We start from the raw sequence: 23,190 nt of genomic DNA, 5'->3' as shown, positions 1-23,190 counted from the left end.
CATTCCCACAGGCCAGGACCTGCGTGGGGAAACTTGACAAATGGTGGAGCTATGCTGCGGGTGTCCTTCCTTGCTTTCTCTCTTTCTGTCTTTGTTTCTCGCCCTCCACCAAAAAATAAAGAAAAAGGGGAAGAAATGATTGTTAGGGATGGTGGAGCCATGCAGGCACCAAACCCCAGTGATAACTTTGGTGACAAAATAAATAAATAATCTCTGTGTGGGTCAAAGATACAAGGATAGTCCAGGAAGGAGGTCAGACTCAGGACCAGATAGCTTTTTCCCAAGAACTGCAAAGAAAGTTCTTTGGGAAAAAGCTAGGGTCCCTGGGTCCATGCTCCCAGAGGGCTAGAGAATGGGAAAGCTATCATGGGAGGGGGTGGGTTATGGAGATTGGGTGGTGGGAATTGTGTGGAGTTGTACCCCTCCTACCTTATGTTTTTGTTCATTAATCCTTTCTTAAATAAAAAATTAAAAAAAAAAAAAGCTAGGGTCCATATTTGCAAGATCTTCACAGCAGCTGGGAAAACAGTCCTTCAGTTTTGAAGTAGGATCTAGGTAGCACATCACTCTTATTTATGACAGTGTCCAACACTGTCAAGCCCTCTCTCTTGCTAGAAACTCTGAATGACTCTTACCGTGTCTACAGGAGCTGGTTCTCCCTGGCTTTATTCTCTGATCTTTCACACTTGTGCAAGTACATTCACAAAGAAGGTTATAAATATCATTTCCTGACTGGTTTGCTCCCAGTTTTCAGCTTACATCTGCCTCTGAACTGCATGTGTTTTCGCCCACTTGGATTTCCCAGAGGTCCTTTGAATTCGACATGTTCAAACTTAAAATCTAAACTTGCTCTAAAGAAACCTATATTGTGTGATTCCGCGCTAGCCAATGGCGCCACCAAGGTCAAGGTTACAAACTAGAACTCTGGAAGTTATCTTTGACTTCCTATTGATAATTCTGCTCCTCACCCCTACCCCCATTCTGGCCCACTTAGCCCCAGCAATACTTTCAGTTATGTCTCTACTTCCTGACATTCTGCTATGTCTTGGCTCAGCCTTACTAGGTCTACCCCAGTCTCTATAGTCATCATCTACAGGATCTCTGACCTCTGACCGTATTTGCTTCCAACTCATGTCTATGCTATACAGACCTCCCACCTGCTCTGGCAAACCAGATTTCATTGGAACACATATTGCACTCTTTCATTTCTATGTTGTCTAGAATTCTGTCATGTTACAACATCAACCTCTGCTCTAAACTGTCAGAGGAATGTTCCTGAAATGGGCATAACTCTTCTGGAGGTAACATGGTCTCCGTGAAAGACAGGCTTTGAAAACAAGCCAATCTAAATCTCAAACAAGCTTCCACTAGCTAATTAGTTAAATGACCTTGAGCAAAATGCATCACTCTCTAGGCCTTAATTTCACCACTTGTGAATTGGTACTACCATATACTTTATGGAGTTGTTTTGAGAATGAATTCACATGACTTATAGAACTGTTCTGGAGCCAGTTTAAACCAGCTCCCAAGAATCCACATCTCTTCCCAGCTCCAGCCACACTTGGTGGTATTCTATTAGTAGCTTAAAATAGGCCAGGTTGGAGCATTTACTACACAGAAATCAGCATGCCCTGTAATTCAGGACATTCCCCCCTCCAGAGAGGCAGTTGTAAAACATTTACTAGCAAACTCCTGTAAATAACTGTCCAAAGGTCATAGAAAATCACTCCTTACCACATTTGCTCCCTCCCTCCCTCCCACCTCCCTCCTCCACTTCGCGCGCGCACACACACACACACTGTGTAAATAGTCATTCCTTAAAGCTTTTCTTTGGCTCTCTGCTATATACAAATTAAACTTAAAGGTCCTAATAAGCTCTTCAGAATTAGTCCCCTGTGCCTCTTCCTCCTGTCTTGTTGGTCCTAGGTTTACATCTGGTGCAACTGTTATTTCAAGCTACTTTTATTTATTTGGACTAGGCACACATTCCACAACTCTGCACCATACCAATACTCGGCAAGCATAACTGCCTTGCTCAAATGCCCTTTGTCCACCTGACTTTTTCTCCTGGGACTTCATTCATTTATGTTCCAGACTCCTTCATGATGCCTTAAAGGCAGAGATTGGATGTTGACTCCCTTACACTCTTCCCATTCTGTTATAGCAGTATTTGCTGCAAGTTAGAAGCTCTAATGTCTGAGACCACATTTTCCAGGTTTCATTATAATTGTGGTTCTATAATACTACCAGTCCAAATTCTACCTGTCAGACCAAGCACTCTGGGAAACAGAAAGAAAAGACTAGGTTTGCTTCTGTTCGCAAACTTAGTAATGGAGATATTTCTATTTCGCTGTAGTAGTGCTCTAGGTTCCTAGAGGTCAAGAGACCGTGGGGGTCACCCATTGTGTTAGCATGAATCACAGCTGCGACATTGCCAATTACTGGGGGCACTGACTTCTGAGGCCCTGCCTCTGATCATTAAGTGTAGCCACTCCCTCTATTAAAGGAATGCCCCCCACCCCTGTTCTGTAATGTTGGTCTGAGATTTATTCCTGGAAGCCTGCTCCCCTAAACCTAAATGCCTCAATCCCTTTCTGTTTAAACGAAGTAGAAGGGACTCAGTTATTTGCAACTAAAGTGACCTAGATTTGCTTTCCCCATGTATCTCCTTCCCCAGTGCAGAGGGTAATTCCATCCTGGATGTTGCTGAGATAGTTTCCACAGAACCTCAATAAAGCTTTTATTGCCTCTGTTGCAATGATTAGCTTCCAGGTCTGTGTGGCCTTGGAAAGAGTACATGTTTGCAACACATTGCCTGGCTCTGACTATATGTTCAAGAGATCTTTGTCGAATTCGGTTGAATGAAGGAATGAGGTGAGATGACTCTTTTTCAGAACCACCACACTGCTGATGTGCCATCTCACAGTTCAAGCCATAAATCTCCAAATCCTGTTGTTCAAGATCGCCTGCTATTATTCTTGAGGTCAAAGGTGATAGCTCACGTGTGCAGGCCAGATTCTAATTTCAAATATGAAGCAGGTGTGGAGGCTGTAAATGCCATGGGTGATGCATTATTTAGAGAGTAAGGAGAGACTTAAGTAAAGAGAAAAATGTATTACTTACAACCTACAAAGATGGAAATACTTTTAGTGAATGATGATTACTATTATTATTGCATAATTCCTTGAATTCTAGGCAAGTGCTTTGCAATCACTTGTATTACTTCTTCCTTTCAACAGCTGTATGTAGGTGGTGGGTTGATTGGTTCCCTGAATTTCTGTAAGGAAACTGAATCCAGTATACAATGGTTCTAAAATAAAATTTTAATGAATGCTCTTTAGGTATGTTCAAAGGAGCTATAGATTACTTTCTGAGTGTCCTGACAATTGGATTTCTTCTTTAAGGGGCATGTTTATTCTCACTAATTATTGTTTACAATACATGCTGAATGCTTCATGATCACAATAATTTTTGCTTCTCACATAGTCAAAGAACATCAGGTTTGTACTTATTTTATAGCTGAAGAAACTGGGGCATAAAGAAGCCAACCAGGTAATTCAGTGCCACCCAAGGAAAGGAAAGGCTGTTCTTCCTTTACTCGGTAAGGACTTTTTTTTTTTTTTTTTTTACCTTTTTTGAAAGCCAGCCTACTGTGTTCTGTGCTAGTTACTGAGTGTTTGCAATGAGGGTAGGCACCTCCCCAGTTTACGTGAAAAGATCTCATACCAGCATTCGGGAATGTGTATGATACATGTACTTTTCCAGTTACTGGCTACTCAGAGATCATTGATAATGGTTAAAGATGGCCCATACTTTCTGGAAGAGGAGCAAAGATGCTTTAGTTTCAGTGTGTAAAATTCAGCCACCTATGGCCTGGGCTGTGGTATTGAGGGCAAGGTGTCAAGAGACTCAGGTATGAGGGCTTCAATTCGATCCTTGGATTGCATGTGCCAGATACACTCATTCTCTTTCTCTCTCTGTCTTTCTCTCTCTCTCTCTCTCTCTCTCTCTCTCTCTCTCTCAAATGCATAAATTCATCTTTTTTTAAAAAAAAAAGTCAGGCAGAGGGTAGAAAGCATAATGGTTATGCAAACAGACTGTCATGCCTGAGGCTCCAAAGTCCCTGCTTCAATCCTCTGCACCACCGTAAGCCAGAACTAAACAGTGCTCTGGTTAAAAAAAAAAAAAAAAAAAAAAAATAGAGGCAACCTTCCCTTTCCAATTGAATTTGTATTTCAGTAGTTATTACACACAAATCCAAATCTGAAATTAGTTCCATAATAATGAATGTATGACACCATAGAAAATAACTGGAACTTAACAACATTTGACTCTGTAATGTTTGTGACTAGGTGATTTGATAACAAGTAAAAGATAAAATCACATGGAGCCCACAGATACTCTATGAAGGAGAGAAACACAATTACACAACCAAAATTCATGACAGAGGGTAACCAGGGCTTGAGGAAGGTTTTTACTGACTTTGGACTTTGGTTATAGATAGAGTCAGGGATGTCTTAGGAAAGATGGTAAGATCTTTAATGGTCTTAAAGTATGAAAAGGAAGTAAACAAGCCACACAAAGAAGGCTAATGTTTTTCCTGATAAAGAACTGAACAAAAACACCCACACAGAATTAGGAAACACCCTGCCCCCAGAAGCATAATTTGGGAGCAAAGGAGAAGATGGGTTGTAAGATGGTGGTGGAGGGATTGTAAGTGAATAGTAGTCCATAATATTGACCTAAATAGGGTGGGGGAGATAGCATAATGGCTATGCAAACAGATTCTCATGCCTGAGGCTCCAAAGTCCCAGGTTCAATCCCCTTCACCACCATAAACCAGAACTGAATAGTGCTCTGGCATTTCTCTCTGTCTCTGTCTCTCTGTCTCTCTCTGTGCTTCTCTTTCAAAAATAAAATAAAATAATGGTAATAATGGTTATTTTAAAAATATTGACCTAAGTGATTTCATATTTTTTTTCTAGTTTAAGCTCCAAACTCTAGGCAAAAAGAGTCTAAACTGGGTTTAGATAACCTGTTTTTGGAATCTCAGTTTAAATAAAAGCAGACTAGTTAGGGACTTCAAGACCTTAGGTATTTGGGGTAAAAGGACACACACATATATATCTTAACGAAACTGGCCCAGTGTGAGACCTGAGGGCCAGGCTTATTCAGAACTGAGGGGATAATGGTTCAGAGGGCTGAGGTCCTTAGAAAGCAAAACCATCAACTGTAGAGCAGACAAGGGCCAAAGCAAGAGAGAGGCCATGGAACACTAGCTAGCTCTCAGCTGTATTGTTTGTTTGTTTGTTTGTTTTACCAAGGGAGGGAGGAGGCTTCCAGGCCCAGGGTGTCAGGCCACCATGCCACCAGGCTGACCTCTCTTCTGTTCATCTCCATCTCTGTCCATCCAAATATTCTTCTCCCACCAGCCTTTATAACTTTGGCTTACATTAGGTGCATCACATCATCACATCTGATGTAAAAGGCGCCGTGTGCACAATACAGACCTTAAACTAGCAAAATGTGAGCTTTGAGCCAAAGCTATCACCATCTTCAAGTCAGGGCCTAGCCCCATCCTGATATGCAGATGCACTATGTCAGCTGAATTGGAAATAGCTACCAAATGATTACCCTTTACTAGTGAGGGCATGACGGACATACATGAAGGATACAGGAGCTATGCAACTGGACATTCGTCTCATTCTCCTCACATTGATAAAGTGGGCACTGTCTCCATTTTACAGATAAGGAAACTGAGGCTTAAACCATCTGTGACTAGTTAATAAAATGGCAGCCTATGCTCCTTGCTCCAGCAACCAACAGTGGAGATTAAAAGTCAATCTTGGTGCAATTTCTCTCAATTCCTCATAGTTTACCCTGTGATTACTATTTAAAGTGTGTGCAATGCTGAAGAAAATTCAGAACGTGTAAATGCAGATTTTGACATTTTAGACTGAAGAAACAGGCAGACGCGTGTTAGTTCCACTATATATTAAATTCTAGTCTATGTAGACAGCAGTTTTGAAAGGTATCCAGGCAAATAAGTTGTACTTCTGGCTCAAGTCAGACAGGTAGATGAAACTTGGATGACTTAATTCTCCCAACCACTAAAGGTAGAAGCAGACCAGGGCCTGAGTTAGAGAGAGGCTGCCAGAAAATTTATTAGGCGCCGTAAAGTGCAGAACCATAATTTCAACAGGTTATCTTGCTTCCCTGGCTAATTGTTTTCCAAGGCTTCTCAGCTCAGAAGCCTTCCACATTCTTATCACCTGGGAAATGTGCCTGCTTCTCCAGATAGTTACCAGTATGTGGCTGCCTCTGTCCTGCAGTCACGGCTGTATTTTTGCTCAAAGAGCTGTCTGATAGATTTAAGAGCCACCCCAGCCCCACAATGCACTGTCTTGCTGATCTTCAGACAGAGCTGTGGTGTCACCCTTTGATTTATGGAGAGCAAGGCTCAGTCCCAGCCCTGTGCTTTATTAAGGCAGCTTTTAGTCATGTGACACCTCCCGGGTTTAAAGTTCCCACTAGCTCCACCACCTAGGAGTCAGAGCCTCTTTGATAAAGCAGAATTCAGGATTATTGGAAAGCAAGGCTTTGACTTTGTACCCACCCTCCCACCATCCAGCCCTTCGACCCCCCCCCCCAGGTGTGAGGTGGGGGTGGGTAAGGGGGGGATAGAGGAGAGACCCAGACTTTCCAGGTGGCCTTTCAATATCCGTTTTTCTCCTGACCCTCTCTTGACCTTCCCTGTGTGACAGTGTTTGGCCTGAGGCTATGGCTCTTCATGGTGATTTTTTTTTTTTCATCAGGCTTTGAAGGGGGAACTTTCCTGAGCAGTAGCTGCACTGCTCTGGCACCTACCTTCAAAGACTGCTGCTTTCTGGGCTGTGCTCTGCAGAGTGGAGCTACAAACCCCCAGCAAAAACGAACACAGGAGAACCACGGGGCACACTGAGTATGACTGTGAACTGTCCTGTTGCACTGGATCTGTGAAACCCGCTCTATCCCATGAAAGGGACATTGCCTCTGCTGGTGCCTCACTCTCCTCCCCAGGCTCTCAAATCAGTTGCCCCTAAAGCCTGGGGATAGGAAACTAGAGCATTCTTAATCTCAAATGGCAGCAAGCTTTGTGTAGAAACTCTACACAAACTCTAGGGTCTTTCCCAGGCTAGAGTCTGACATGGAAACATCTCCATTTCTCTTGGCTTTTGCCCGCAGCTCCCTCGGAGACCTTGACTGTTCTGGCACTGGGCTTGCTGGAGTGGTGTGGCAATAGATTGCCCCCAAATAGAGGACACCCAGTTGATAGAAAGGTCCCCTAAGTTGTGGCCTATCGTAAACAGCTAAAGATGCCTATTCAGTATCACCTGAGCTCAATCAGTGTCTCACCTGCCACTCAGCCTGTGCATTTTTGAACCAGTTGTTTATAAATGAGGAGGGAGAGACCAGAGAGGGGAAACTTATTAATATGAAAAACAAAGGCACTGGGGGCTTGGGTGGAGGTGCACCTGGTTGGATGAGTGTACACATCATAGTGTGCAAGGACACAGACTCAAGCCCCTGGGCCCCACCTGCAGAGGACCTCACAAGTGGTGGAACAGTTCTGCAGGTATCTTCCCCTCTCTCTCACTCTCTGTCTCCCTCTTTCCTCTCAGTTTCTCTCTGGCTGTATCCAAAATAAATAAAAATAAAATGAGATTTAAAAAAAAAAACCAAAACAAAGACTTTGGGCCCACAGTTTACCATATGCAATTCGCCACTCTTTGTTAACCAAGAACAGGCCTTCAATTTTTGCAGGATGTATTTTGAATGGAAATAAACTCAGTGCTTTGTTTTCATGGTATGAGTTATATGATTGCCTTACATTCAGGGTAAAATAATGCTGAGGTCCTTCCCACTTACAGCAGCAAAGTAATTTTTTTCTTTAAAAAAATATATATGGCGTGCTGGGTGGTAGCACAACAGGTTAAGTGACATGGCGCAAAGCGCAAGGACTGGCGTAAAGATCCCTGTTCAAGCCCCCTGGCTCCCTACATGCAGGGGGGGTCGCTTCACAAGTGGTAAAGCAGGTCTGTAAGTGTCTGTCTTTCTCTCCCCCTCTTTGTCTTCCCCTCCTTTCTCCCTTTCTCAATTTCTCTCTGTCCTATCCAATAACAACAACAGCTATAACAACAATAACCATAACAACAACAGGAGCAACAAAAGGGGAAAAAGTAGCCTCCAGGAGCAGTGGATTCATAGTGCTGGCACTGAGCCCCAGTGATAACCCTGGAAGTGTATATATATGGAATTGTTGGGCAAACAAAATAACCCATTTGGATAGGATGCTGGTGTGTGAACCAGCTTTGAGTCTGGCCCCTATCACACTAGAAGAAGCTTTGCTGTTGTGCTCTTATTCTCTCTTTCTGTCTCTAAATAAAGTATGGTAGTTTAGAAACACTGTCTTAAAAAGAAAGAAAGAAAGAAAGAAAGAGAGAGAGGGAGAGAGGAAGGAAGAAAGAGAGAGCGCCTTTCATGAGACAGCAGAGACATTACCCCAGGGGCTTCTGAGGCTTCTAAAAGATGGGACAACTATGGAAGTTACAACCTGTTTGAGACCTAGCACTCCAGATTTATCCATAGAAAAGTAAAATGAGGCCAGAATTTTCTGACACAGATAATGCTAACCGTGGAGATTTCCCCCACAGGAGATCTTGCCTGGACCTCAGATCCTTCTCACTCGGAGCAAAGGTCTGCCCCCTGCCTGTAGGGATCCTTTCATGCTCTCATCCAGCAGATGTAGGTCATTTCGTTGATTGTCCTGCTGGAGTTAGAAGCATACACAGCTAAATAAGGGCTTTTCTCTTCTCCAAACCTTGGATGACACTGGCATTCCAGTTGGTCTCCTTCTCTGCCTCCACTGTCACAAGGTAGTGATGATAACTATCAGTAAGACACAGTATCTCAATAAATATTTGGCGCTTAGGGTTAACCATACAAAGAAGCAAAATAATTACATCAGTATTACAGTAGGCAGTAAAATGACTTCCCAAAGTTGTCTTGGTCCTAATCCTAGAATCCTGTAAGTGTGTCATGTTATACTTGGGAAGAGAAATTTTGGAAATGTGATTAAGGTTAAGGATCTTGAAGTGGGGAGAGTATTACAGATTATTCAGGTGGGTCCAATCACTCACATGGCCCTTAAAGCAGACAGCACTTCCTGACCAGAGCAACAGAGAGCTGCCGACAGACAGACTCATTGGCAGAAGGCCAGAGAGATGGCAACTTGGGGAAGGATTTGCTGCTCTCTTGCTGCTCTGAGATGTAGGGATCTCTGTGCAAGGCCTGGAAAACTTCCTCTTGGAGAAGACGGCCCTCATGGAAAGATTTCAGTCCTCCAAGAACTTGAGACTGAATTCTGCCAACACCAGAAATGAACGGAAATGTGGATTCTCCACTAAAGCTGATGGAAAACAACCTGGTCTGCCACGACCTAGATTTTAATTTGGGGGAACTCAGACTTGACCACTGATTATCAGATAGTATATTTGTGGGGATCAGGCAGTAGCCAGTGGGTTAAGTGCATGTGGTGCAAAGGGCAAGTACCGGCTAAAGTATCCGGGTTCCATCCCCCAGCTCCCCACCTGCAAAGCTTCACAGGTGGTGAAGCAGCTCTACAGGTTTCTATTTTTCTCTCCCCCTCTTCTTTCAATTTCTCTCCGTCCTATACAACAACAGCAATAACAATAACAACAATAAGGGCAACAAAAATGGGGGGATGGCCTCCAAGAGCAGTGGATTTATAGTGCAGGCGCCAAGCCCCAGTTATAACCCTGGAGGCAATAATATAATAATAATAATAATAATAATAATATATTTGTATTCACCAAATATATTTGTGATCATTTGTCAATGCTTAATGGAAAACAAGTGCAAATCTAATGGGACTTCAGGGCTGAGTGGTGGCGTACCTGGTTGAGTACACATGTTATAGTGCGCAAGGACACAAGTTCAAGCCCCAGTCCCTACCTGCAGGGGGAAAGCTTTGTGAGTGGGAAAACAGGGCTGCAGGTGTCTCTCTGTCTCTCTCCCTCCCTATCTTCACCTTCCCTCTTTATTTCTGACTGTCTTTATCCAATAAATAAAGATAACATAAAAATTAAAAAATATCGGGAGTCGGGTTGTAGCGCAGCGGGTTAAGCGCAGGTGGCGCAAAGCACAAAGTCAGCATAAGGATCCCGGTTGGAGCCCCTGGCTCCCCACCTGCAGGGGAGTCACTTCACAAGCGGTGAAGCAAGTCTGCAGGTGTCTATCTTTCTCTGCCCCTCTCTGTCTTCCTCTCCTCTCCATTTCTCTCTGTCCTATCTAACAACGACAACACAATAACAATAATAACTACAACAACAATGAAAAACAACAAGGACAACAAAAGAGAAAATAAATAAATAAAATATTTAAAAAAATTTTTTTTAATTAAAAAATATCTATTTATAATGGGATTTCAAAAATCACACAGAAGGATTATCTGGGTCTTCAGAAAAGAAGCTAAGGTAGTTATCAGTGATCTGATAGTGGTTTACAAGACTTTAAGATTACAGGGGTATAGTTCAAAGTTCTGTGACACCCCACCCATACACACAGAGACAAGATAATTGGCAGAGACAAGATAATTGGCATCGTTCTCACAAAGTATTAGAGGCAGTTTGGACTGAATGTGTATAGTTGTCACACACAGAGCTACCCTGGTTGTCAGCTCCAGAGCATAACTAACAGAGTCCCAGGAATACTATTCATACAGAAGACAAAGTGAACTCCCCACCAGCAGCACCACCACTACCGCCAGTTGTGCAGTGTAGCCCTTCTGCTAGTTAGCAGGTCATGTGGACTCCCTGTGAAATTAAGGGCTGGAGTTTGGCAGGCCAAGAAAGGCAGGGCATTGTCTGCGCAGGGTATAGTACACAAGCTCTGAAAAGCTCCCAGTTCAGTGATTTCGGTACTTGATAATGAGTGTGAAATGCCACCCTCTAATGTCAAAAACTCCATTTAAAAAGGGGACAGACAAAGGAAAGCTTCGGGGCTCGCTCTCTTCTCTCTATTTCTCTGGGGAACCTCTTCTAGTCACTGTCAGATGAGTGGGGATCAGTGTGGGCCTTGTGTGACCCAGCTGCTCCCTTCCTTGGAAGCTGGTCAGGTTTCAGACTAAAGGTTAAGTTGAGGACAAAGTTGACTCTCAAAAGATGAGGGTATATGTGTTGAATCAAAATTGGATGAAAGAAGTCCTCAAGATCTTGAGAATGCCTGTCATTTTTACCTTCTTCCTGAAGAAGGTAGATTCTAATTGGAGATTCAGAAATACCCAGAAGCCCACTGCCTGCAGGGATACAGATTACAGGGCTGGTTTGTCAAACACAGTTACATCTGCTGACAAGAAAGTAGTTATGTAAAGATGTGAGAAATGGAAATGCTGCACCAATTTTCCAGAACAAAACCTCTAAAAAAAGGTGTAACTTCATGCAAAAGATGCTTCATCATTTGAATAACAAAATAAGATATGCAAAAAAAAAAAATGAAGGCTCCTCTAAGAGTCTGCATTCAGGTTACCCTGAGTACAAGCAATATGATGAATATTTCTTGTACTATATTTAAAATGCTTTGTGCAAAAATAATGTGTTTTAGAAAAAGAGCTGAGATAATGTCAGAGACTTTGCTTCAAAGACTATCAAATAAGTTTCCAGGAAGGGTTTTTCTTTTTCTTGTGGACTCCTGAAGGTAATGGTGAAAGCTGCCATTAAAATTCATTAGGTGAAAAGTAAACTTATATTACAATTGATGGAATTCTCCTCTAAATTGTTAGCTTTATTAGTGAGAAATCTCATGTCTGCCAAACTCTATCTATGGTGTCTGCTTCTCTCTAAACAGTGCTCTTGCATTTTAATCTGAGGAGTGCTACTCAATGTTACGATTCTTTCATCGCACAGGGCATTCCAAGAACTGCCCTAAGATGCTTTTCAACTGTTAGAAACAAGACGCTGAAGTTACAAAGGAATTCTTCCCTTCCAGTCATCAAGGTTGGAAAAAAATTACTTAAGGATGACAAGAAAAGATTTTTTCCCCCTTATGTGCCTAAAGCAGCAATCGATTCTGCTGAAAACAATATCACTGCAGGCCTTTCCTATGCCCACTGAAGAGCCATCTTAAAGGCCTCTCTTTGGGGTCCAAAGCAATTTAAGGGCAGCAGATGGACACTGAGTTAGTTTTGTTCCTCCCTGCCATGTCCTCAGATACTAACCCTTGACCGTCAGACCCTTGGCTACCATGCCTTCCATGATCAGGAGGACAGCAGAAAGTGGCCAGCTATCATCTCATCAAATGTACTGATCCACCAATGCATTGGGTACACTGGCCTTCTTAGGCTGCTATAGCAAAAGGGAGATCATCAAGATCAGCTCCTTACCACAGGATCCTTTGAAGACAGACCTGAGTGTCCTCTCTCCCCGCCCACTCCCTACCTCTCTGCCATGTGATGACACAGAAGCATCTATAAGCCAGGAAGAGGGGACTCACTAGTCAGCCTCAGTCTTGAGTCTCTCAACCTCCACAACTGTGAGAAATAGACGTCTGCTGTTGAAATGATCCAATCAGTAGTCCTTTTGCTATAGCAGCCTAAGAAGGCCAGTGTACCCTCTTTCTTTTCTTTTTTTCCCTTTTGTTGCCCTTGTTGTTTATCGTTGTTATTATTATTGTTGTTGTTATTGCTTCACCACCTCCTCTTTCTGCTTTTCCTTCTTCATTGCTTCCAGGGCTTCGCAGAGGCTTTCTGCCTCCCTGCACCATTTCACTGCTTCTAGCAGGCTTTATTTTCATATAGGAAGTGAAAGGGAGGGGGCCGGGTAGTGGTGCACCGGGAGGAGGGGAGAAGGAAGAGCAGGAAGAGGAGGAAAAAATGGAGGAGGAGCCAGGTGGTTGGTGCAATCAGTAGAGCACGCATGTTATAATGTGCAAGGCCCAAGGTTCAAGCCCCAAGTCCCTACCTACAAGGGGTAAGCTCTCATGAGCAGTGAAGCAGTGCTGCAGGTCTCTCTCTCTCTCCGACCTCCCCTTCCCTCTAGATTGCTCTTTGTCTCTATTCCAAAAAATACATACATAAAATAAAATATTTATAAATAGAAAAGGAAGGAGAAGAAAAAGGAAGAGAGGACAAGGAAGAGGAAAAGGAAGAAAATGAGGGGCTGGGTGGTGGCGCACCTGGTAGAGTGCACGCAGTACAGTGCACAAGGACCTAGTTTCAAGCCCTCGGTCCCCACCTGCAGGGAGGAAGCTTTACGAGAGATGAAACAGTGCTGCAAGTGTTTCTCTATCTAGCCTTCCTCCCCTCTCAATTTGCCTGTCTATCCAAAAGAAATACAATTTAAAAGAAAGAAAGAAAGAAAATAAATAAATAAGAGACTTGTATAAACATGCTTAGGATAGTGCCTGGTCAGATTCCTTCCTAATCCCTGTTTCCTGGTCTCTCTCAGCAGTGGATTAGCAGCTCTCAGAGGGAGGAATGCCATCTCCTCCTGCAACAGCAGCCCTCACATTTTCCAAGACTATATCTGAAAGCTGGAGTTTGGGTCTCTGTTACAGAAATAGATGGTGGTAAAATTTAAATATATATATATATATGTTTTTTTGTTTGCTTGCTTGCTTGCTTGCTTGTTTGTCTCTAAGGTTATCACTGAGGCTTGGTGTCTGCACTGCTTCTGGTGTCCATTTTTCTTTATTGATTTAATTACAATTGACAAGTCTGCTAGATAAGAGGGGTACAATTCCACACAACTGCTACCACCAGAGTTCCATGTCCCATCCCCTCCACTGGAAACTTTTCTATTCTTTATCCCTCTGGGAGCATGGACCCATCATTATGGGGTACAGAAGGTGCACTGGCTTCTACAATTGCTTCTCTGCAGAACGTTCTCTGCATTGGCAGATTGATCCATACCCCCAGCCTGTTTCTATTTTACCCTAGTGGGGCAGGGCTCTGGGGGGATGGGGTTCCAGGACACATTATTGAGGTCCTCTGCCCAGGGAAGTTACATTGGCGTCGTGGTGGCATTTGCAACTTGGTGACTGAAAAGCATTAAGATATAAAGAAGAACAAATTGTGTAATAATATGAACTTAAAGGTAACGATATAGCAGATGAGATTTGGGGGTCTCCATTTTGGAAAAAGCTAGGAAGTCTACTTTAGGTATATTCCAAGGGCCCCAAGACTTTACCAATTTTTGCCTGTGTCCAACAGCTAACATGCAGGTGGGCTAACGGTATTTTATGGGGAGATGATGTCAGAGTTGGAAATAAGACTAGAAAGCTGTATCAGGGAAGAGAGTAGCTCCCAAATATGGGAAAACTATATAAATACCATTAACTATAAATCCCATCGATCTGATCTGTGGCTTATATTAAGCACAGGAGCTTGTGTAACCTCTGCACACCTGTAGGTCTCACATTCTGTGATCCTAGCGAGGAATATTCTAGGCTGCACTCATTTCAGGACTCATCTTCCTCAAGTGGCAGAATATGTTGAGCCAGTATCCCTTTGGAGAGTAGAACAGTCCCTAGGACTGTCATTCCACATGGAGGGCAAAGTCCTAGAGAAGCCCACAAACAAGTCCACAATGCTGTTCCTGATGGAGATGATCAGCCATGGTGGAGAGAGGGATCTGTTAGAGATCTAGGCCCATCATATCTGTGTGGGAATCCCAGGATTTCCTGAGTAGGGCCCTGAATGATGGGGGTGCCTGGTCTATATTTTTTTCCATTTTATTTGATAGGACAGAGAGAAACTGAGATGGGAAGGGGGGAAGTGAATACAGAGACGGAGAAAGAAAGATATCTGCAGGCCTGCTTCACCAGCAGACCCTCTGCAGATGGGGACCCAGGGTCTAGAACCCAGATTCTTTCACAGGTACTTGCACTTAGCACTATGTGCATTTACCTGGGTGCATCACTGCCTGCTCCACTCCCAAGAAGCTTTAATGGCCAGCTTTCCCTGAGGAAAAAAAAAAAAAAGAATGTTCTTGGTGGGACAGTCACAGATGATCCAGAGTTCCGGAGCAAGTGACATGCATCTAAGGAGAACAAGAGATGGTCAAATGAAGTGACAGCAGACTAGCTAATAATGTCAGGCTTTCTTCCATCTATAGAAAACAGAGAGTTGAACATAGATGAATCTTGCCTACAAATTAGAGCTTAAAGTCAATGCTTTGCTTTCTCCCCAGTGAGGCTGTTGAAGAGAAGTTTGTTTGGGCCCTCAGTGTCAGCTTTATACTGTCTTCTAATCTACTCAAAACCCAGTTTTGAATTCCTTCTCCTCAGAACCTCCAGCAATAAAGTAATAATAATAATAAAAAGCAGGAGAGAAAGATGAAGCAACTGCATTTACTTCATTATCATGGATTTTACACTTCTTGTTTGCTAGCTTGATAACGGATGTTCTAATCTTTTATGATATCCACATCCTTTTTTATTGCTCAAAATGGTAGGGGAATTGCCCCCAAATTAATAAAAACCATATGCTGGATTTTGATTAGAGATCATTTTGGAATTATGATTGATCTGGCTTGAGAATGAGGATAAACTTCTCCTGCCTCCTTTTCTTTGTTAATCATATGCCTTTCAGAGTCCCTCTGGCCTCCTTCCTTCCCCTCCCCTCCCCTCCCCTTCCCTTTATCTGCAAAGCCAGAGGAACGCAAAGGTCTTATAAATCTCTGGTGTCTGTATGCATGTTACCAAATATTACATTGCAATCTGAACTATCAGCCCATCCAACTCTCTCTCTCTACTGTACTGGGGATTCTAATAACAGAATCTCATGACTGTATCTCAATGTGATGGGGCACTGATAGATGTGATGAGATTGGTTCTCTGAGCTTCTGAGACATGGCACTGGCAAGGCTCCTTTCCTTGAACCTCTGGGGAAACTGGGAAAATTCTCCTGCATTAGGGACAAACTGGTTACCAAAACAGACTGTCCAGGAAACGAATGCTTTTAGAGCTTGAGAACCCCACCTCATCTCCACAGCTGTTCTCAACATTTGACAATGCATCCTTTCAACATGATTGCTGCAACAACAAATTAAAAAGCTAGCAAAGGCCAAGATGATCTGTCTTTGAAAATCTTTTCCTTTTCTCCTAATTTCAGAGTGGTGCAACAATAGAGTGTATTGAAGCACCTGAGAAATTTGTTAAAAACTGATAGATTCTAGGCTTGTCTCCAAAGTTGCAAAGTTTTCCATAGAAGTGGGATTCAGCTCTGAGATTATTATTTTTTTTATTATTGTGGACAGTATTTAGTTCTGATATTCCTAAGGGGGGGAAAAATCTCTTAAGGAGATCAATCAAAATGTCAACAGCTGTCTTCCTGTCAAGTTGGTTTTCTATCACGAAAACAATGAAAATAAACCAAGAGGAATATTGACCATAGAAAGATTAGAGATAGGGCTGTTCGAAACTGGTACAGTTCGAAACTGGTACAGTGCCCATGGCAAATGGTATCAATAGTCCTTATAAGAATAATAGGGGGAGGGCGAAGATGTCTCATCTGACAAATCACATACGTTACTGTACTCAAGGGCCCCTGACCCTTCCAGATGGGAGCATGACTGCACAGGGTAAGTTTTAAAAGTGGTGTAGCAGTTCCGCGGTGTCTCTTCTCTTTCATTGTCTGTCCCTCTCTGCCTTTATCTTAGAAAAACAAGAGAAAAAGAGTAGACATGGAACAGAGAAATCATGCAGACAAGGGGCCTGGCCCCTGTGATAATCCTAGTGGCAAAATAATAATAATAATGATAATAATGGAGATCTGGGGAGGGAATCAAATGGTATCACATTAGACACATATGCCCATGGTTCCCGGTTCAATTCCCAGCATCCCCAAGTACCAGAGTTCAGACGCTCTCTGATCTTTCTCTCTGTCTTGTGAAAATAAATAAGTGAATCTTTAAAAAAAAATGTGAATTAAGGGTCAAGGTGGTGGCACACCTGCTTGAGCACATATCTTATAATGTGCAAGGATCCAAGTTCGAGCACCCGGTCCCCACCTGCAGAGGGAAAGCTTTGTGAGTGTTTTTCTTTTCTCTGTTTCTCTTCCTCTCTGTCACCCCCTTCCCTTTCAATTTCTGGCTTTCTCTACTTAATAAATAAGTAAAGATAATATTTTTTTAAATGTTAATAAAAATGAAAGTGCTTTATGACCCTGAAATGCCACTCCCAGTGTTCAAAGAATACAAAAACACTAATGAGAAAGCTCATATGCCACTCTATAGCAGTACAATTCACAACAGCCACAATATAAAATCAACCTAAATGCCTATCAACAGATGACTGGAAAAAGAAATTATGAAATATATTCTCAATGGATCCTCACTTGCTTATGCTTAAAGAGAGAGAAAGAGAGAGGGAGAGAGAAAGGGAGAGAGAGAGAAAATCAATTATGCAAAGAGGCTCTCCTGCCTGAAGCTCCAAAGTCCCAGGTTCTCCTGCACTACCAGAAACCAGAGCTGAGAAGTGCTTTGGTAATAAATAAATAAATAAATAAATAAATAAATAAATAAATATGTTGTTATATCACTTGGGACAAATAACTAGAACTGGAAGTGATTATGCCAAGTGAACTAAGAAATGAAAGACAATGACCAGATGGTTTCACTCATGTGTAAACTATAGCTATCTAAAGCAAATTGAACCTTCAAAAAATAATAATAACCCAACTGATTCAGATTCTGTGATAACTATGGTGTTATCAGTGGAATGGGGGAGTGGTGGCAAAAATAGGGTACTAGGTGGGTGGGTCTCATTTGCTGTGACAGCACCGAACTTTTGTGGTGGGGTGCAGAAAAATATTTCTCAGAAAAATCACTCTTTTCCTATGCAGAAATTCAACATGACTTTTCTGATATCCCAATCTTTATAGGTATGACACTATACTCCTAAAATCTTGTAATATCGTAATCTTGTAAAATCACTTTTTAGAAAAGAGAAAAAAAAGGAGGCCAGGCAGTGGTACACCTGGTTAAGCCACATAGTACTAAGCACAAGGTCCTGCTCGACACCTGCAGTGGGGATGCTTCATGATCAGTTAAGCTGTTCTGCAGGGCTCTATCTATCTATCTATCTATCTATCTATCTATCTATCTATCTCTATCTCTATCTCCCTCTCTCCCTTCAATTACTCTATCTTATTGAATAAAATAGAAGGAAAAAAATAAAAGGCCATTGGAAGTGGTGGATTGGTAGTACCAGCACCAAACCCCAGTGATAACCCTGGAGCCAAAGAAGAAAGAAAGAAAGAAAAAGGGAGAGAGAGAGGGAGAAAGGAGGGAGGGAGGAAGGGAGGAAAGAAGGGAGGGAGGGGAAAAGATTAGAGGAAAGTATTTGAGGAAAGTGAAGGATGACAGATCATTAGTGGTAGTAAATGAGTGTGAAAAGGTGATAGAGTGCAGGGATGGCACAAAGTTCACAACGGTTCACGTTTGTTTGTGAGCTACACAGGACTATCACGCTGAGTGGAAGTATGGCTTAGTAATGGGTTTTTTGGAGCTCAAGCGTGGTTTAAGGAGACGCATATGTATGCCAGATGAACCAGGAGTGGACTGTGATTGTTGGCCTGCATTTCTTCAACCAGACCCTATCCTCAGCGCCACTCTGAAAGGATTTGGGAAATGTGATTAAAGTCCTTAATCAGTTGCCTTATGTTAGAGAGGTTGTTCTTGTGGGTCTAAATTACTCATCTGAAAGGTGTGAAAGCTTTGGCTTGCCTTAGAGAAAGAAGCATTTCCCACCTGTGGGTAACAACCTCCCTCAGTCAATGCCTGTGGTGTTTTAGGTTGTCCATAGCCTTGCCATTCTGATATATTGCCCGAGAGATCATTAGGCTAATGCAGCCTTTCCACCATCATGGAAGCTAAGACTTGATACTAAATCTATACCTATGTCTACATATGGATACGTATTCTGGGTAAATGTAAGAAAACAAGTGCCACCTTCGTCTGCCTCCCTCAAAGTATCTGCAATGCTTCTGAAGAAAGCAACCCTCACAGCCTTCGACAAATTCTGCACCTGTGCCAAGCATGTCTGTTCATAGGCAGCAGTTTCATGATTTCCTGAGAGTTCACTGGAAGGCAGAATCTGCAGCCCAGCCAGAGCTGCTGAATCAGAACCTACAGGATTTAGAAGGAGTGAATTCGAAGATCAGAAGGTGATCAGAAGGTGCCACAACTCCCAGTTACAACCAGTACCCCAGCGGATAAATTCTCAGTGGTGCTTCTCATGCTCCTTGGCCACCAGATGGATGACAAGGTTTCATGAGTCTGTCTGTTGGTCTGGGATCAGAGGCCAGGTTAAGGACATCCTTCCCCTGTTGTGCTGGATGTGCCTTTTGTCTTTGTCTCAGGCGGGCCGACTTCCTCCAAGGACTTCCTGCAATGCCAGCCAGTCAGAGAACTGAGGCCTAAGGACACCCTTCAAAGCATAGCCCTGTGACTAAGCAGGGGCAGGCTCCCTGCACTCATTTCCCTAGGTCCCTCCCTCCTGCTTTCTAAAAGGAAAAAAACACTCAAGACAGTTGAAGTCATCCTTATTGTCATGCTAATAAAGAAGGGTGGCAGTGTGAGGGCAGAAACCCAGGAAAAGAACAAAACAACAAGAAAGAAAGAAAAAAAATAAAAGCTGATACCCTCCAACCCATGCCCTCAGAGAGAGACAGAGAGAGATTCCAGTCTCTGCAAAGCTGAATATTTCTTGTCTAGCAGGAGATATTTCAAAGGCCAGTGGGTGATAGGCCAAATCAGATTGGATTCAGGATACCAAGTAGCTAAAAGTTTTCATCTATGCAGTTGTTTCTTCAAGTTGGAGGGGTCCCCCAAAGCTCAAGGGGGCATTATTGTGCTAACCTGGTCTCCCTTTCAGTTACACCTTGATTTATAGATATGAACCCAAATGGTTAGAGGTTAGGAACATGAAAAGAAAGTATTCTCTTCCCTTCCTCTCCCCTCGCCTTCTATCTCCAGGGGGGATGGGAAAGAAATCAGGCAAAGTTTAAGTGAGCAGGACAGCACAAAGGAGGTGAGTCCTTATCTGTTTTTTAAAATAAATAAATAAATAAATCTGAGTGACTAGCACTGAGTGGCATCTCTGAAGCCTGCCTGCTTGCTTGCTTTCTTCTCCTCATTCTCATTTTCCTTCTCCTCCTTCTCCTTCTCCTTTTCCTTCTCCCTCTTCTTCTTCTTCTTCTTCTTCTTCTTCTTCTTCTTCTTCTTCTTCTTCTTCTTCTTCTTCTTCTTTCTCTTTTTCTTCTTCTTCTCCTTTTTTTTCTTCCTTTATTTAAGAAAGGATTAATTAACAAAACCATAGGTTAGGAGGGGTACAACTCCACACAATTCCAACCACCCAATCTCCATATCCCATCCCCTCCCCTGATAGCTTTCCCTCTATCCCTCTGGGAGCATGGACCCAGGGTCATTGTGGGATGCAGAAGGTAGAAGGTCTGGCTTCTGTAATTGCTTCCCCGCTGAACATGGGCGTTGACAGGTCAGTCCATACTCCCAGTCTGCCTCTCTCTTTCCCTAGTAGGGTGGGTCTCTGGGGAAGCAGAGCTCCAGGACACATTGGTGGGGTCTTCAGTCCAGGGAGCCTGGCCGGCATCCTGATGGCATCTGGAACCTGGTGACTGAAAAGAGAGTTAACATACAAAGCCAAACAAATTGTTGAGCAATCATGGACCCAAAGCTTGGAATAGTGGAGAGGAAGTGTTAGGGGGTACTCACTATATACTCTAGTGTACTTCTGCTTTCAGGTATATATTTTGCAGTAGTTTATGGATACGTGTGAACATATGCTCTCTCTCACAAAACCTGGTCTATATCTAGGTTTTGGAACTTTGTTAGAAAGTGAACCACCTGGGACGGAATTAGAGTATACTATGAAAGGAAAGGTCTCACTCGAGTCATGAAGCTGAAGGGTTGTCATTCCACACGTGAAGTCTCTGGACACAGTTTGAAGTGAAGCATGTTGAGGTGGCAATTGTTGTGTTGATTAGGTTGTGATCGGCAGATGCAATATTATTTGATATGGATTGGGAGAGCCAGACGGGAAAGTGGACCCTATCCAAGGGTTCCAGGACTGGGGGAAGTAGAGGCTCTATAGTGGAGATGTGAGGTTCCTGCTGTCTTAGGGTTCAAAAAGACAATCGATAGTTAATGTTATCATCACATTATTTGGTAATTGGGTTAACTTTGAAAAGTCCTTTTGTTAGGGTTTGCTGTACAGTACTCAGTATCTTGTATATAGCTGTGCTATTGGTTGCTTCTGATCTACTTGGTCTAGGCTTTTGAGAGAGTCCGCATATCAAATACACAGCCTATATATTAGAAAGATTCAGTCTGTGTTTTAAAAAACTTCGAGACATACAATTAATTTTCCCCCTCTCATATTAATTAATGACTTATATGACTTATATTAATGATTTATATGACTACATTTTACTAGGAGTATACATAAACACCATTCCCACCACCAAAAGACTGTGACCCATCCCTTCCACCCACTCCCACCCCCCCATTGGCCCAGGAATATAAATTGGTTCAGCCTCTGTGGAGAGCAGTCTGGAAAAATCTCAGAAGGCTAGACATGTTCCATATGATCCAGTAATTCCTCTCCTGGGGTTATACCCCAAGGACTCCATAACACCCAACCAAAAAGAGGTGTGTACTCCTATGTTCATAGCAGCACAATTCATAATAGCTAAAACCTGGAAGCAACCCAGGTGCCCAACAAGAGATGAGTGGCTGAGAAAGCTGTGGTATATATACACAATGGAATACTATGCAGCTATCAAGAACAATGAACCCACCTTCTCTGACCCATCTTGGACAGAGCTAGAAGGAATTATGTTAAGTGAGCTAAGTCAGAAAGATAAAGATGAGTATGGGATGAGCCCACTCATCAACAGAAGTTGACTAAGAAGATCTGAAAGGGAAACTAAAAGCAGGACCTCACCAAATTGTAAGTAGGACACCAAAGTAAAAGCCCTGTGGTGAGGGGTAGACATGCAGCTTCTCCTTCTTTTTTAACACATTCCTCCAGAAATCCCAGTAGAAAGACTTGGGCAAACTGGTCATTACCATTCCAAACTAACCAAATAAAAACTAGACACCAACCTTCCCCTACCCAAGAGGGGCCTAGGCTAATCAGGCATCCTTTCAGAAGGCTAAGCATCCAGGGCCATCCCATATTTTAGCCAAGCAAATTCAGACTTCTTTGCCTAATGCCTCACTGAATCTTGTCATCACTGCAGCCAACTAAAAATTATATCTGCATGCCGTGTGGAGCCATAAATCCTGGGGCTGTATTCTCAGGCATTCCATATTTCAAGACAGGGGAGCTTATTTCTGCAAGGCTGTTAATAACCCAAGTGACTGGATAAGGCAGAGAAAAGTTTGTGTCTATCACTGGGCCCCTCACAGATACGTCCTGGAGATGAGAGAGAGAGAGAGTTGGAGGCACCATGTGTTCATGGGACTGGCAGCTGGTGTGGGACTGTGTACAGCAGAATGGTCATGGAAATTGGTATGCATCTCACTCTCTGAATGAAAACAGGAGGTGTCTGAGCTTTCTAGAAGGATGAGATGTCCCTCAAGTCTAAAAATTAAAAGAATGCTGGGAGTTGTAGCCTGATGGTGACAAAAGCTTCAAGTAGACTGGATGGGGAGGAAAGAACAGCCTGACCAATGCATTTATCAAAAAACAAGGACCCATTTGAGATGTTGACATTAAGGACAAGGGGATTCTTGAGTATAACAGTGGGTAGGCCCAGGCAAGGAGGTTCAAAGCCTGGACAGAAATGCCTGGTGACTCAGGTATTCAACTAGATTCAGTCTGGAACCCAAGAGGAATTCTTCCAAGCTTCCCACCTCCTAGTGACTCACAATGTTAAAGTCCCTCCTATGCATTGATATTAAAGGCTGGTTACAGTTGGTTGCATGGCCCCAGAAGCTGTAGGTTCAATCCCCTGTATTGCCATATACTAGATCTGAGTAGTGCTCTGCTGCCTCTCACTGTCTCTTCATTCTCTCTCTCATTAGAAAAATAAATCTTTAAAATGGTAGGGGTGAAGAGAAAGAAGTGAGGAAGGATGGAAAGGAGGGCTGAGAGGGGGAGAAAGAGAGA

The sequence above is a fragment of the Erinaceus europaeus genome, chromosome 7 (assembly GCF_950295315.1).
Source record: "Erinaceus europaeus chromosome 7, mEriEur2.1, whole genome shotgun sequence".
Classification (NCBI taxonomy): Eukaryota; Metazoa; Chordata; class Mammalia; order Eulipotyphla; family Erinaceidae; genus Erinaceus; species Erinaceus europaeus.
This window is presented reverse-complemented; position numbering follows the sequence as displayed.